This window comes from Amblyomma mixtum, chromosome 10, assembly GCF_055824585.1.
Source record: "Amblyomma mixtum isolate Tamu chromosome 10, ASM5582458v1, whole genome shotgun sequence".
Classification (NCBI taxonomy): Eukaryota; Metazoa; Arthropoda; class Arachnida; order Ixodida; family Ixodidae; genus Amblyomma; species Amblyomma mixtum.
In genome coordinates, this window is record NC_143021.1 from 59098351 (window position 1) to 59114683 (window position 16333).

Consider the following 16333-nt stretch of genomic DNA (forward strand, 5'->3'; position numbering starts at 1 on the left):
TGGGGCGCTACCCCACTCACCTCTCTGCAAATATTTTTTGGATGATATATCTTTTATCACCACCCCCTCCCTGCACTTGTGTCGCGTTCTTAACACATGATGCGATGTTCTGCACGGTTGTGAAGTGTGCTGTGAGATCTTCGGCAGTGCGACGGAAACGATTTCATTGCGGAGAGGGGCGAGGGATAGCGGACGCGAGGTGCCGGCAACGGGACGGCTGCTGTTCATTCAACATGCAGAACAAGCTCCTGTGAAGAAACAACGTCAGAAAAAATATGCCGCGGCTAAAAGAAAAGAAAGGAAGCAGAAAAAGCAAGCTGGAATAGCAACGATTTGAAATGCATTAAGATGTGACAAAGTGCCCTTACAAAAATGGATATCAACTTTCTTTAGAATTTGTATTAACATTCTATTGACTCTAGTAACCTTGTAGTAACTTTTACATTCTATCAACAATTGTTCATACAACGTTGATAGAAGTTACTTCTTTGTATGTACTCCTGTCAATAGAAAGTTACTAGAAAATAATTTTTACATTCTATGTATTTTTGTCAATACAATGTTGGTAGACTGTTACTTCTTTGTATTTACTCCTGTCAATAGAAAGTTACTAGAAAAGCTGGGTGCAGTTTGACACGTTGAGAGAAGTAAATGAACAAACTGCATGGTGTTCGAGGTGATTAACGCTATCTTGTTCGCATAATCGTGACGACATCTTACCTGATTGCATGGTGGAATCTGTTGCAGCTAGTCAACAATTTCACTATATCGAAAAGCGACCAACATTATTCGCAGCAAATGCGTTTGGAATGTAATCAGGATATGGGAAAACGTTTTAAAACAGAAGATATATTCCATTTTAATACTTTATGTTCTTTACGGACTGCTGTGAGCAGAAATACTCTAGAAAGTGACAAAACATTTTTGGTCATGCGAATAGATGCCTCAAATCATGTACTGTAGGCGAACACTTCAAAGCTATGAAAACAACCTTGAACACGAAACAAACATTACACTCACATTCCCTTAGCCAAGCATATTCTATTAACATTCGTTGATAGGAAGTTCATACAATTTCCTTACTGCTTTCTATGTACTGCTGTCAGTAGAAACATACTATAGACACCGACAGAACGTTTTATAATGAGAATAAATGCCTAAATTAATTAAGTACTCTAGCCTAACATGTCAATGCAACTAAAGCAACCTTGAACACGAAACAAACATTTGCAGTCACATTTTCTTAGGGCATATTTTATCAACATTTGTTGATAGAAAGTTCATACAATTTTCTTACTGCTTATATACTGCTGTCAATAGAAATATACTACGAACCGAGAAAGCATTTTGGTGATGCGAATAAACAAATAAAAGCCAAAAATAATCAAGTACTGTAGCCGACAACTTCAAACCGGCAACTTAACTAACCTTGAAGACGAAACAAAAATTTGCAATCACATTCCCATAGCCGAGCACGCTGTGGATTTTTAGAAATTTCAGTTCAATTTTCTCAATACTAGATTTACTGCTTTCGCATTTTCGAGTGCGGGGAAAAGGGCAAAGTTCATAACAGAACATTTATCCCGAAATTCAGAAACGTGCCTTGAATTGAAGACATTTAGTGACAATTTTTGATTGTATAAAGTCTACAAAAAAAGTTACCAGCAAACGAAATAATTTTGGTACAAAGTGAATGAATTCATAGAATACTCAAGTATTATTGCCTTGCACTTCAAGGAAATTAAAAGAACTTTAAGAAAAAATAGGAGCTAGTGACATATTGTGTTACATAAGCGCAATAATGACTTCGTTACAGCGAATCAGTTTCGCTGATGGCTCATTCTACACGAAAACAATGCTTTCTGCTGCGTATTCGTCCTTAAATTCTGTACTCAGGCAGTCATTAAACAGATTTAACATTTCAGAACTAACAAAGAATTTCAGCAGAGCTGTACAACAACTCTGCCAATTCGAAACACGTTGGTGTTGATATTGTTGTAATTCTTGATAGGTCATATTTTAACGTTCAGTTGAACAGTGATGTACCGTACGACGGTGCTAAAACACACTAGCATTAAGAGCGTTTCGCTCTGAGGTTTCAGAGGGATTATTGTTGCGAGCTACAAAAAAAATTCAAGTTTAGCATTGCACCGATGTGTTTCCACACTCATTGAATGACACGTTCTCGCTAGCCCAAATGGCGCCCAAATTATATCACCAGCTTCCTGAACCTGCACCGCAAGCACACTTTCCCTGCACACTACCCGCCATGCAAAAGTGCCTGGTACACTATGCCACTCCACGTGGGAGCGCCCAATTTAAACCCTCGCACTACCCTCCTCCTCGAGCGACCAGCAATGGCTGATCGCACGGGACTGAAAAACCCCGCGCGAAAAGGGCCGCACCGCTTCGCGCTCTGAGTAAATTCTGTGTAACGTGTGCAGGCTTACAGCTTCGAGAACTCAAGTTGCTTCGTTCCTCAGCGACTGTACATGCGAAATTTCAGGCAAGGCAATATTAATTTTTATTCATGTTCGGCGGCCGATACTATAAAGAGAAGTATAGAGAAACAAAACAGGTAACAGCGGCCCGCTGTACTCAACTGCGGTAACAAGGGCTTTGCATGAGGAAGGTGCACGGCAATTGGAGCACTATAAGCCCTCATTCTTGACTTGTTACATTTTTCGGTAGTACTGAGCCACAGAGGAGCTTCCAGTATGGAAAAAGCTAGGGTGAGAGCAGCCCCCACTTTGAGCACCGCTAAAACACAGGCGCAGTGCCTCTTCCGCATCTCCACTTGCATCTCCTTCAACGCAAACACGGTACGAAGCTGTGGCGAGGGAAAACGTGGTGAGAGCTGTATTTTCTATCTTCCCGTAATGCAATGACTAAGGAATGCTGGAATAAAGTGTTAGGTTTTAACGTAGTCATACGGAGTAGACGCGCGAAAGCATGTGTTCAGTCTTCGCCTTTTCTTACTGCCATCAGCGGACGTGAGGCCGAGCCGAGGACCGCATAAGGTAGAGGCATAAAGCAATCAAGGAAGCACACAAAAAGACTACGGTAGCGCGACTGTCGGCGGGGCTCGCTCGAGCAAAGAGCGTGCAAGGTGTCCAATGACGTGATATAAACACACACAAAACAGAGGCGATGCTGCAGCGCAGCCTTGAAAGTTTCGCGCGTCACGCTAGAGCGGCGTGCGAACGCTCGTGTTCCCTAGGTACACACACGTACACTAAATCGCATGAGCCAAGCTGTGTAGAGTACGCTAAGCCACACAATATGCGAAAATAAAAACCGAAACCAGTAGCGTTTGGCAACATCATCATCATTCCTTATTCTGCGACGCAGTTACGGGGAGCTGAGTTATAGCCTTAGAACTAGGCAGACAGTGCAGCCGTGCAGCGGCTGCGGCTTTCCTGGCCCCAGATGCGTCGCCTCTAGCTGCCCGGCATGCTGCCTGGTTTTCCAAGCTTTCGTTCGCAGCGCCGCCAGAAACAGATGCTTGTGAGTAGTCGCATTTTTTCACCGCAATCATTCCAATTTGCTGACTTTGTAATTGAAACAAAATATTTTGTCGTTTAATGCAACAAGTTTGTGGCAAAAAGGGCTTTATCAATTCTTTTTTTAACGCGTGTAAAGTTAGGCGACATTAGCGCCACCTTTCCGTTCGCTGGCGGCGGATTGCGAGTCTCATGTTGGCCGCGCGCTACACTATCTTTTTAGGACGCTGAAACGACTCTTTGTTGGCGGGGTGCGACGGTTGTGATGTGGGTGCGTTTCTTCAGTTTGTTTGTGTTAAATGTGCGGCCTCGTTAGTGTTGTGGTAGTGTGACTGAACTCGGAAGGTGACAGATGGCTCCAGTGCTGCGGAAGACGTTCTTACGCGCACGCAGTGCTCAAAAACTGCTCTGACGTACTGCACGCAACCACGCCGAGAGCGGCCGGCGCCCGATGCCCGATAGAAGAAACGGCTTGCCGTGAACGTTGACAAATGTAAGTACAGAACTGGAAAATGACTTCTGCGATGTGTCGGGGGTATGATTGAGGGCTGCGAATGCATTTGGGTTGGTCTTCACGTCTTGTTCGCAGTGAGGTGCAAAATGCGGGCACCACGCGATCGTTTGCAGAGAGAAGGTGTTCTGACACGCTCGCTTGCCAACTATGCAACTTTTAACCCGCCGCCTCACGCTGTTTGCGTCAGCTCCTCGGCGCAGGAGTTATGTGATAGAATTTGGTTGCACGCCGAGAACTATGGGGTGCTGCTTGATTCGTTATTCCGACTGAACAGGAGCAGCGCGTGAAAAGGAGACCATAAGAACGAAAAGTGCTTGTAGCGGCGTGCGTCTTTTGATTCTGCTGCCTGAGTGTTTACTGGATAAGGAGCATTGCCCGTTCTACGTCGCAGTCACATCAAGTGCTGTGTTTCTTGATAGTTCTGGTCAACGAAACGACGATTAAAAATAGCAGAACCATTCCATTGCAGTGCAGCTGAGGTAATCGCACAATGGAAGGTTTGTTGTCATTTTATTTTTTTACGTTCACTACATTTATGTCATTCCCCCATTTTCAGTCTGAAGCGATAAAAGTATAACGTGATTCGCGAATAATAGCTTTAAGAAAAGTATGACAAGCTTTGTAAACCATTTTTTTGCTAACTATTGGAGGCATAGGTAATTAATAATTAGCCTCCACTCATGAACACATTGGACTGAACAGCTAGAGGTTTTAATGGGATGTGGCTTCTGTGATGTTTATGAAAGCATGGCTCTAATGCAGCCTTTCTTCAAATGCACCTGCAGTCAAGCCCTGTACAGCTGCTCCACCGGTATCATCACGCTACTTTTGCACCAGCTTTCATCTGTCATCGAGCCAATGCTACCTCAACCAGAGGCAAATGACATCAAGACCTGCTGGTTCAGCCTATCAGCCATTGACACTGGATATCAAGCATGTGCCACTTGTAAAAGGATAGGTAGACAAGTGGGTATATTTTCCTTGTCTTTTTTAGCCTGCCAAAAATCTTCTGCTCCAGGCTCCCTCTCTCTTTCGTTTTTTTTTCTTTTAAAAGAGGACCAAGAGAAAGGGAAAAGATATTGCGGGCGTCATGAAAGCACTCCCCTAGTCAAGTGCATTGTGTTATAGTGTGAAATGCTTCCTATAGTTTTTTCCCTCATGCCTCTCGTGCTTGGAAATCTTGACCACTGTATAGACCAAATTAAAACAATTATCTGCTTCATGACCTTTATACAGCAGTCTAAAAGCAGCAAATAAATTTTATAGGTTTACTTCAGCAGTACCTACCTCTTACAAAGTATGGCATGTTTGAAGTGAACCAGTGATGTGATAGGCATGGCCTAACGGGCAATGCATAATTGAATATTGGCGTTCAAGTGGAGCACTCTGCTTTAGAAGCATATTTGTTGCTAGCATCAATAATTGATACCTTACCAGGTTATCCTTGCATTACATGAAACCCTGCAAAGCTTATATTTTAGCTGTACAGAAGAAAGGTGCTTATTCGATGTCATGAGCATTGCTGAGGTTTTCTTTCACACTCCCTTTGTCACAACTGACTGCACTGTACAGTTGAAATGCATTTGGAATTGAGTATTGGTGCATTGTTTTTTTTATTCATGCCGACGTTCAGTTACTGATTGCATTACACTAGCTGAGCCTAAGTCAACAAATATTGCTGTGACCTTAACAAGACCCCTGGCTTTACTTGAACCGATGCATTTGATGTTGCCTTTCTCCCGTGCCATCAAGGTTTGTAATAAGCTGTGTAAATAACTTATTTTCTTTCTCGAGGTATTTATTGCTGCAATTAGTGACAGGTAATTTCCTAAAGAACAACCTAAGTGCACATTTTTATCTTCTTTGGAACACTTGTTTGCTTGTTTCCCTTGTATTCTTAACTTAAACAGATATGAGCAGGCCTCAGCACTAGAGGGATGTGCTGCGGGACAAATAAAAAACTATCAGTCCAGCTGCTCCCTTAGGGGCACGTTTCTGAGGCTTTTATCGCTTGTAGTTCTATGCAGCTTTACTTACAAGTATTGTATCTGACGCAGTGTGTGCCTTAATATTTTGATTCATTTGCTTTAGAGTGTGCCACTCTTGCCCTGACGAACTTGCTCACCTTTGTACTCTTTGTTCATACATTTTCCCCTAACACCTGGTATAGCTCCAAATGATACATTATCTACAGCAACATGTGCATTATATTGCAATGTCTTTTTGCCATCACTTTTGAAAACAAAAGCTGCCTGAATTTTTGTGCAGACAAATCAGAAACACAAAATAATTTTTATATTTTATGGCCTGCATGTTATCTTCATATGACTGGAATGGCTAAATATCTCTTCGTGGTAGCCTAATTTGGTCATCATCATCATCAGCCTGACTACACCCACTGCAGGGCAAAGGCCTCTCCCATGTCTCTCCAATTAACCCTGTCCTTTGTCACTTGCCGCCACTGTATCCCCGCAAACTTCTTAATCTCATCCGACCACCTAACTTTCTGCCGTCCCCTGCTGCGTTTGCTTTCTCTTGGAATCCACTCCGTTACCCTTAAGGACCAGCGGTTATCTTGCCTTCGCATTACATGCCCTGCCCAAGCCCATTTCTTCTTCTTGATTTCAACTAAGATGTCATTAACCCGCGTTTGTTCCCTCACCCACTCCGCCCTCTTCCGATTTCTTAACGTTACACCTATCATTTTCCTTTCCATAGCTCGCTGTGTTGTTCTTAACTTAAGCTGAACCCTCTTTGTTAGCCTTCACGTTTCTGCCCCATAGGTGAGTACCGGTAGGATACAGCTGTTGTATACTTTTCTCTTCAGGGATATTGGTAAGCTACCAATCATGATCTGAGAGAATCTGCTATATGCGCTCCACCCCATTCTTATTCTTCTAGTTATTTCCCTCTCATGATCCGGATCTGCGGTCACTACCTGCCCTAAGTAGACATATTCTCTTACTTCTTCCAGCACCTCGCTACCAATTGCGAACTGCTGTTCCCTTGCTAGGCTGTTGAACATTACTTTGGTTTTCTGCATGTTAATTCTTAGCCCCACCGTTCTGCTCTGCCTGTCTAACTGGTTGATCATGCTTTACAGTTCTTGTCCTGAGTGGCTTAGCAAGGCAATGTCATCAGCGAATCGCAAATTACTCAGGTATTCTCCATTAACTCTTATCCCTAACTGTTCCCATTCCAGTCCCCGGAATACCTCCTGTAAGCAGGCATTGAAGAGCATTGGCGAGATCATGTCTCCCTGCCTGACACCTTTCCGTATTGGAATTTTATTGCTGACTTTATGGAGAACTATAGTAGCTGTGCAATCGTTATAAATATCTTCCAATATTTTCACATAACACTCTTCCACACCCTGATTCCGCAATGCCTGCATGACAGCTGAGGTTTCCACTGAGTCAAATGCTTTCTCGTAATCAATGAAGGCTATATATAGGGGTTGGTTATATTCCGCGCATTTTTCTATCACCTGATTGGTAGTGTGAATGTGGTCTATTGTCGAGTATCCTTTACGAAAGCCTGCCTGATCATTTGGTTGACTAAAGTCCAAGGTATTCCTGACTCTATTAGCGATTACCTTAGTAAATACCTTGTAGGCAACGGACAATTAGCTAATCGGTCTGTAATTCTTCAAGTCCTTGACGTCTCCTTTCTTATGAATTAAGATAATGTTAGCGTTCTTCCAAGCTTCTGGTACTCTCGAGGTCACAAGGCACTGCGTATACAGGGTGGCTAGTTTTTGTAGCACAATCTCTCCTCCGTACTTCAACAAATCTGCTGTTACCTGATCCTCACCAGCTGCTTTCCCTCTTTGCATTGCTCCTAAGGCTTTCTTTACTTCCTCCTTCGTTACTGGCAGGATGTCCCATTCCTGTGCTCGACTGCCTCCCTCAGTAACTTGATGATTACATTCGCTACTGTATAGATTTGTGTAGAATTCTTCGGCTAATTCAACTATCTTATCCATATTGCTGATGACATTGCCCTGTTTGTCTTTTAGCGCATACATCTGGTTTTTACCTATGCCCAGTTTTCTCCTCACTGATTTTAGGCTACCTCCGTTCCTTAGAGCATGCTCGATTTTCTCCACGTTAAACTTTCTTATGTCGGCTACCTTGCGCTTATTTATTAACTTCGATAGATCTGCTAGTTCTATCCTGTCTGTGGAGTTAGAAGTCCTCATGCTTTGGCGTTTCTTAATCAGATCTTTAGTCTCCTGAGATAGCTTGCTGGTATCCTGTCGAACCATCCTACCACCTACTTCTGCGGCGCACTCTGTAACGATAGCTGTAAGATTATCATTCATTGTTTCAACACTGCGGTCGTCTTCTTCAGTTAAAGCGGAAAATCTGTTTTGCAGCGACAGTCTGAATTCCTCTGCCTTCCCTCTTAATGCTAACTCGTTAATAGCCTTTCGCTTCACCAGTTTCCTCCGTTCCCTCTTCAAATCTAAGCTAACACGAGACCTTACCATTCTGTGGTCACTACAACGGACCTTACTGAGGACCTCCACATCCTCTACGATGCCAGGGCGTGCACACAGTATGAAGTCTCATGTTTAGTCTCACCATTGGGGCTCTTCCACGTCCACTTCCTGTTTGCTCGTTTGCGGAAGAAGGTATTCATAATCCGCAAACTATTTCTATCTGCGAACTCTACTAATAACTCTCCCCTACTGTTCCTAGAACCTATAGTCACCTATCGCCTTGTCTCGAGCCTGCCTAATTAGGTGTAACACGTTAATGTCAGTTCCTGTGAATATCATTCAGTCTTCGAATGTGGGGGCAGAATTGAACACAACAGCATGTTATAGCTTTTTCTTGTTCAAGGACGCATTACATTTAGTTCCAGTCTTGTGACTGCTGCTTATGCTATTACTCAGCAGCCTTATCAAACTCACTCGGAGTGCTGCATTTTAGTGCACATTTAACTGATTGTTGCTGCTCCGTGTTTGATTCTATTAGAAGTTACTATAACTGTATACTTTGAATGTTTTCTTGCGCAGTTCTCTTGCTGCTGCATTCTGCCATGGAGGAGGCTACCTGTTCGTGCACACGTCTCATCACTAGGACGCTACCTCTTCCACTGGTGATGCAGACAAGTAACGACAGGGTTAATTGGAGAGGCATGGGAGAGGTCTTTGCCCTGCAGTGGGCATAGTCAGGCTGATGATGATGATGAACAACAAGCAGGCTGCCTGATATTGAGGACAAGTGTCAGGATAGTGCACCAACAAAGTCTCTTAAGCATTTCTGTGCTGATGCATTTTTATTAAAATCAGCTCATAGCTTAGTATCTACATCCATGCGGACATTTAGCATATGTTTGGCATTTGTTTGACTTTTAATTCGCTAGTGTTTGCAGCCTTTAATGTTGGTCTTAAGACAGTGTAAGCATTGTTTCACTGTGTGGGATTTTTTAGCTGTTTTGGAGAGATGTGTGTGTATGCATGCAGTTTTTTTCCACGGGTTTGTTATGTGGCTCATGGAACTTTCATGTTACAGAAGAAATTATTTCGTTTCTGTGTTGTACAGGAAAGTGAGCAGTATTTATATGCACCAGGTGTTTCAGGGAAGAATAAGTAGTTTTCAAAAATATGGCTTTTGCTGCATAATATTACCAGTGTTAGCAGACACCAGAAAGCCGGTGAGGTGTATTTAGTAAGCTGGTTAACTAATTTCTGATAATTAACTTTTTAACTAACACAGGTTTGCAACTGGTTGCAGTTAGAGACTTTTAGCCAGTTGTTCGTAGTAGCCATATCAGTTTCTGGAATGTACAAAACATGATTACTTTCGCCGCTGTGGCTCGACAAAATTTGGCTGCATCGTGCGAAAATACATGCGCTTTTGAAAGCACACAGGGAAAGAAACCCCTCCAGTGCATGTAACTGCTACAAATCTCTAATGGCAACTAGACGCCTAACTCTGATAGTGAAGGAATCATATTCTTAGCAGTAAGAAACACACACAACACCAAGACACACACACACACAGGACACCCGCTAGACTTCAACTATCTTTACTGGACACTTGTACAACATAAATATGTATCACTGAGCACACGCAGGTGCCTCGTCATCCGCAACAGGTCTAACTACGCCCTGCCCTCTCCTGCAAGGCGTACGGTTGCGCCGATAAACAATCTCTTTTTCTGCCAACACCAGGGAGGGAGTGCTTACACATGTCACCCGCCTCTTGAATACGAAAGACTTCGATAATTTTTCTTTCTTTTTTCTCGGCTCCCAGGCCTTTCGTATTCAAGAGGCGGGTGACGTGTGTAAGCACTCCCTCCCTGGCATTGGCAGAAAAAGGGATTGTTTATCGGTGCAACCGTATGCCTTGGAGGAGAGGGGAGGGAGGGCGTAGTTAGACCTGATGCCGATGACGAGGCACCTGCGTGTGCTCAGTGATACATATTTATGTCGTACAAGTGTCCAGTAAAGATAGTTGAAGTCTAGCGGGTGTCCTGTGTGTGTGTGTCTTGGTGTTGTGTGTGTTCTTACCACTAAGAGTATGATTCCTTCAAGCCGTTACCAACTAGCCCAACTTAATGTTTTAACAAAGTTTCTGATAGTGAAAAGGTTCATTAATAAAAATTAGCTAACCAGCTTATTACGTAAGACTCTTCACAAGTTTTCTGGTGCCTGCCAACACTGGTAATACTATGCTGAAAAAGCCATACATTCATCTCAAAATACCTGTTTTTTGAAAATTACTTAGTCTTCCCTGAAACACCTCGTATATATGTAAGAAAAACCTAACGGGATTTAATAGACGATGTTTTGGTTGGAGGGCCAGTCGTTTTCAAGTGTACTACAGCATTTGAAGCGCACAGCTTTTGTTTCGAATGCTATACTATACTCGAAAAAGGCTGGTCCTCCAGCCGAAACATCGTGAATTAAAACCTGTTATGTTTTTCAATTGCTGTGTGTCAGTCATTGTTACTCAGAGGGAACTGAGGGGAAGCATGCCGAAGGCAATATTCTGTTCCTCTATTGTTCTCCATAAAATATTTTGATGCATCATGCATGTGTTGTAGCGCGTATGTACACTTGTGCACAATAAATGTAATAATTTGCATTTTGCTTCTATTATTCTTTAAGCACTCCAAGATAGTGTTCACAAAATGATTTTGAAGTGATAAAACTATGTTGGTAAAAGTGTTGTACTGTGTAGTTAACATACACTTTTCCAAAAGTTGATGTAGGAATTATACTTTCTTCGTACTTGAGTCTTTTGAATAACGGTGGCCAATTGTCGGAAGACCGTTGATAAGAAGTGTAAAGACTTTCTATGTACTTGAGTCTTTTGGATAACGGTGGCCAATTGTCGGAAGACCGTCAATAGGGTGTTGGTAGACATTGTCGGTAAGGGGTCAGTAGGAAGTGTATACAAACTCGATAAGGGGATGATAGGAAGTATAAAGACTTTCTATGTACTTGAGTCTTTTGGATAACGGTGGCCAATTGTCGGAAGACCGTTAATAGGGTGTTGGTAGACATTGTCGGTAAGGGGTCAGTAGGAAGTGTATACAAACTCGATAAGGGGATGATAGGAAGTATAAAGACTTTCTATGTACTTGAGTCTTTTGGATATCGGTGGCCAATTGTCGGAAGACGGTTGATAGGTTGTTACTACAATGTACAAAGGCGTTTAAAAGACTTTCTATTCAATGTTGATAGGTTCTATTAACAATTGTCGAAAGACTTTCTAAAGAATGTTACTAAAAATTTTTGTAAGGGTGAAAGCGAATTTTATGTGTCAGTTACGAAGCGAAATCACGTTAGTGGTTTAGTAGAAATAGTTACGAAGCGCAACGCCCCCGATGGCGTCTGTGTATATAAGAGCGATGCTGTTTAAGGCGGAGGTTGCGTTTGTCGTGCGCATCGGTGGGTGTGTTCGCAGTAATTAGGTTACCCACGGACGCCTGACGCACCCTGCCGAGAGCGGACGACAAATAATACAAAAAAACTTGGCTGTGGCTTAGCTAAGGTTAAGCCTGGATAAGCGAAAAGCTCTCGCTGCTTTTCAGCCAACTCCCAAGCTACCACTTCTGGATCGTCCGACTGTTGTTTCTTCATCTCATTCCATGGCGAATGTCTGCGCCTGTTCAAGCACGCCTTATTACCCCTCCTTTCAAATGCGCACTGTGCACGGCTGCGGCGAAAGGTGAAATGGTGGCGAGGATGGCCGCCTCTTCTATGGCCGCCGCCGCCGCTCACGCGTTCTCGCAACGCCTTGCGAAAGAACCTTCTCCTCTTGGGACGGCGGCATCGGCGAGGGGTAAAACGGTGGCCAGGAGAAGAAGCGGCGACACTCAGACGATGGAGTCAGCGCGCGGCGGCGAGGACGGCTGCGGCAGCAGCGGCCACCTGCGCTCCGCGTGACGTCGCTCGGTTTCGCGCATGCGCAGCTGTGGCTAAAATTGATCAGTGCCATGGAGGAAAAAAAACTAAGGAGGGAGCGTGATGTCACGCGGCCAGCGTTCGCAAGCCGAGAGTTTACGAAGCCGTTTTCTCCCTCAGTTTTTCGCCCTCCGAGTCTGTCCTTTATGTTTTGATTCTGGTAGGTTTTAGTGCGCGCATATGTGCGACCCGCGGCGCGGGCGTCTACAGCAAGGAGGTTGATTTACAGTCACTCTGCCGCGCTAATCTGCGCCTGCGCGCGCGCAGCTGGGCTAGATTTTACCGCACGCTATCACGTGGTGTGATCACGGGGGGGACACACTCTCTTTTTTTACTATATCTTTACTTGTTAAGACTAGGCTTCACGATTGTCGCCGGCCGCTCCTTCCTCTGTTTTTTTTTCCTCCATGATCACTGCGCACGCCAGACCCGGTGTTGACGAGCCTAGTGAAGCTTTTCGCCTCAAAAACACAGACGCCCTCGTGGACGTTGCGTAACCACGTGGTATAATAAAAGGAGCTGCTCTCCGGCGACTGACGACAGAGCAACCGTGTCTCCGACGAAGATAGATGGGGCCGCGGAAAAAGAATCTCTCCCCGAAAGAAGAGGAAGCGCGGTGGGACAGCCGACGTGCCGCTGCTCGAGAAGGGATGCGACGACGATGGACAGATGAACTTGAGGTGGTGGTCTACAGAGGTGAAGACGCACTGGAGGAAGAATTCCCTAATGTAGACGACCAGGAGGACGAATGAGCGGTGGTACTGAAAAACACTTGTATGTACTGATGACTGAGTGTTCGTTGACTTTGTGGAGGAGGGGGGGGGGGTGTACTATAGACCACAACAGATAGAAATGACGAGTATAATACCAGTTAACTTAGTCGAACCAAACGCAAACAGCATCACTGTGTCATCAGTCTCACACGAGGGTGTAATCTGCCGCACAATTTTTTTTTGTATTAGCTGTCGTCGGCTCCGACAGGATGCGTCAGGCTCCGTGGGTGACGCCTACGCGTAGAGCTGCCCATCAATCGGTGCACGAACCGCCATTCATTATTGTGGCACCTAAAAATCAATGGTTCTTCCAGAATTTGTCCCATGAGTAAAAAATGAAACAAAATGTCCACGTTTGCGTGAGCTGCGTTACAAAGAGTTAAGATCCCCCTCGCTGCGTTCGTCTGGAATACCAGCTCGAAAGCGTCCTCGTTCGTGATCAAACTGGTTCACTCGACAGCCCAACCTTCTCCGCGTACAGTGGGAAGGTCTTCTGAAGCAGCAACGCTGTCTTGGCGCCATGACACCGCATGCTTTCTTTCTTTAAGGAGACGTCTGTTTCTGTGTCTCTCCCACTACACGAGAAGCTAGAGGCAAAACCTACGTAGTCTCGCTTCTGCTTGGAAGACTGAAAAGTCATGGAGGTCATTTATATTGAACTACCACTCCGCCTTGTCATGCGCAATAATAATCCCGGTTGTAAAAATGCAAATGCACATTCTCAATAAAAAAATACGGAGAACACTTACAACTATGACATGTTTACGCAAAAAGCGTACTGGCGCTAAAAGACGGAGACAAAACACACAAGACAGGACTGGAGCCAACTACCAACTAAGTTTACTCACGGAAAAAACCACTTAATAACCACACGTGCAGGCAAAAAGATCAAATCAAAACTGAATAAATAAAACGTGAATAAACTTAGAAGTTGGCGTCAGTCCTGTCTTGTCTGTGTTGTCTCCGTCTTTTAGCGCCAATATGTTTTTTGCGTAAACATGTCAAGCTACAACCAATTAGCTCAAATCAAAGTATTACTTAAAACTAATTACGTGCTTTGAATGCGAAAGCATCGTGAGCTCTGTTTCGTGGATCCCTTTCTTCCTTGCTAATTACACATCTTATCATTAGCATAGATTATTTTCACCTTCATACGCCAAGAAGCAGCGCAGCTTACTGGCTCGCGTGCTCGCCTCGCAATCCTTGGTTCAATTACTCGCATTTACTGAAGAAATTTTATCCTTAGTTCAATTACTCGCATTTACAGAAGAAATTTTATCCTTGGTTGCTGCTTATGGTGTACTCCTGATGCCAAGCGAGACGATGGTGGCGCCCCTGGGGGCTTTTCGGACCGCTTCTGCAGGGCAGCGCCGCCGGGTTTCGTTGCTGATGAGCCATATAATGCTATAGAGTTAGTATTTAATGACACTAAAACATGAAGGGAACAGCAGTTCGAAATTAGTAGCGAGGTGCTGGAAGTAGTAAGAGAATATATCTACTTAGGGCAGGTAGTGACCGCAGATCCGGATCATGAGAGGGAAATAACTAGAGGGATAAGAATGGGATGGAGCGCATATTGGAGGTTCTCTCAGTTCATGAATGGCAGTTTACCAATATCCCTCAAGAGAAAGGTATACAACAGCTGTATCTTACCGGCACTCACCTGTGGGGCAGAAACGTGGAGGCTAACAAAGAGGGTCCAGCTTAAGTTAAGGACAACGCAGCGAGCTACACTCTAAGAACTGATACTCCTGCATTAAGAGTAAAAGAACCTCGCTACTCCTGCAGGTCTCAATCTACTCTCTCTACAAACGAGAAAGAGTGAAAGGTCCTGTTCACTCCTCTTGACAAAAGAGTAAAATGGCATTTCCACTCCTGCATACCCCAAGGGAGTTCAGTGCTTGTTTTACTCCTCCGCCCTTACGGCCATACAATCGTAAGGGCGCGCTAGCTTCTCGGGGCCGGCCTGCCAGCCTGGATGCCGGCGTCAGAAAAATGCACTGGTATTGTTTGTTCACGACCAAAGCTCTGGGATAGAGTATCATTAGCCAATGTCGAGTTGTTGGTAGAAGCGATAACAGCCATACAAATTTCCTCCCATAGCCGCTTTGCTGCTGCTCTGGAGTTCGCCTGGCCTCTGCTATAGCTCCGCTCCTGAAGGGGTCGCGGAAACCGAGCATATATTTATTTCCCTATGACGCGGGGTTCAGAGTAAAACGGTGCCGAGGGTAGCACCTAAGTGCTGGCCAGTTTCGAAGCGCATTCAGCTACAGCATCTATGTGAAATCGGCTAGGTTTAGCGACGACAAGGGCAGCCAGCGAGCAGCGCACAGTTCGTCGCCCGGCGCGATCGCGGGCGCCGTCGTTGCCGAAAGCTCGGCTCGCTCAATGATTCGCTCCGTAGCTTGCGAATCGCGCACGCAAGGCTGGAAAATCGAGCAGCGACTGGCCTGCGATTGAGCGAGCCTTTATGCCCACGTTTGCAGCACAGGTGAACAAATTTAGCACACATGTATGCATGGAATATCGGCGGCGTTGCGGCGATTCTTAAGCTCGTCCTCGACGCCATCATCACCGTTCGGGTGGACCCGAACATATCTTTATTTCACTACGAGACATAGTTCACAATAAAACGTACTTACAATGCAAAGAGTAGCACCTCAGCGCTAGCCAGTTTCAAAGCGCTCTCAGCTCTGGCATCGAAGTGAAACCTCCTAGGCTTAGCTACGAATAAGGCAGCCAGGGAGCAGGCCGAAGCTCGTCGCGCGGCGCGCTCGCGAGCAGCGTCATAGCTGAAAGCTCGGCTCGCTCAAAGATTGGCTCAGAAACTTGCGAATTGTACTCGCAAGGCTGGCAAATCGAGCAGCTAGCGGCTGGCCTGCGACTGAGCGCACGTTCGCAGTACAGGTGAACAACAATTAGCGCACGAATGCTTGGGATACCGGCTGCGTTGCGGCCACGTTAAGGCGATTCTTAAGCTCGTCCTCGACGCCATCGTCACCATACGTGACACACAGGCTGAGAACTTGAATTCGAGTACGTGTTAAAGTAAGCTGCTCGTATTATTCGGAACAATCTGAACTCGAAAAGACAGTTGCTTCTGTCGGCTTCCATGCAT

The 16333-nt window shown here is 44.9% G+C and overlaps 1 protein-coding gene and 1 long non-coding RNA gene across 2 annotated transcripts in view; one reads left to right on the forward strand and one right to left on the reverse strand.

Annotated features, from left to right (window-relative positions):
- Nucleotides 1-16333, reverse strand: part of LOC149325886 (uncharacterized) — a 77399-nt gene that overhangs the window by 19939 nt on the left and 41127 nt on the right. The gene's annotated exons all lie outside the window — the stretch shown is intronic.
- On the forward strand, nt 3704-10052 carry LOC149325887 (uncharacterized). Its single transcript, XR_016286500.1, has 3 exons — nt 3704-3996; nt 4803-4983; nt 9041-10052. It is a non-coding gene; the product is annotated as an uncharacterized LOC149325887 (long non-coding RNA).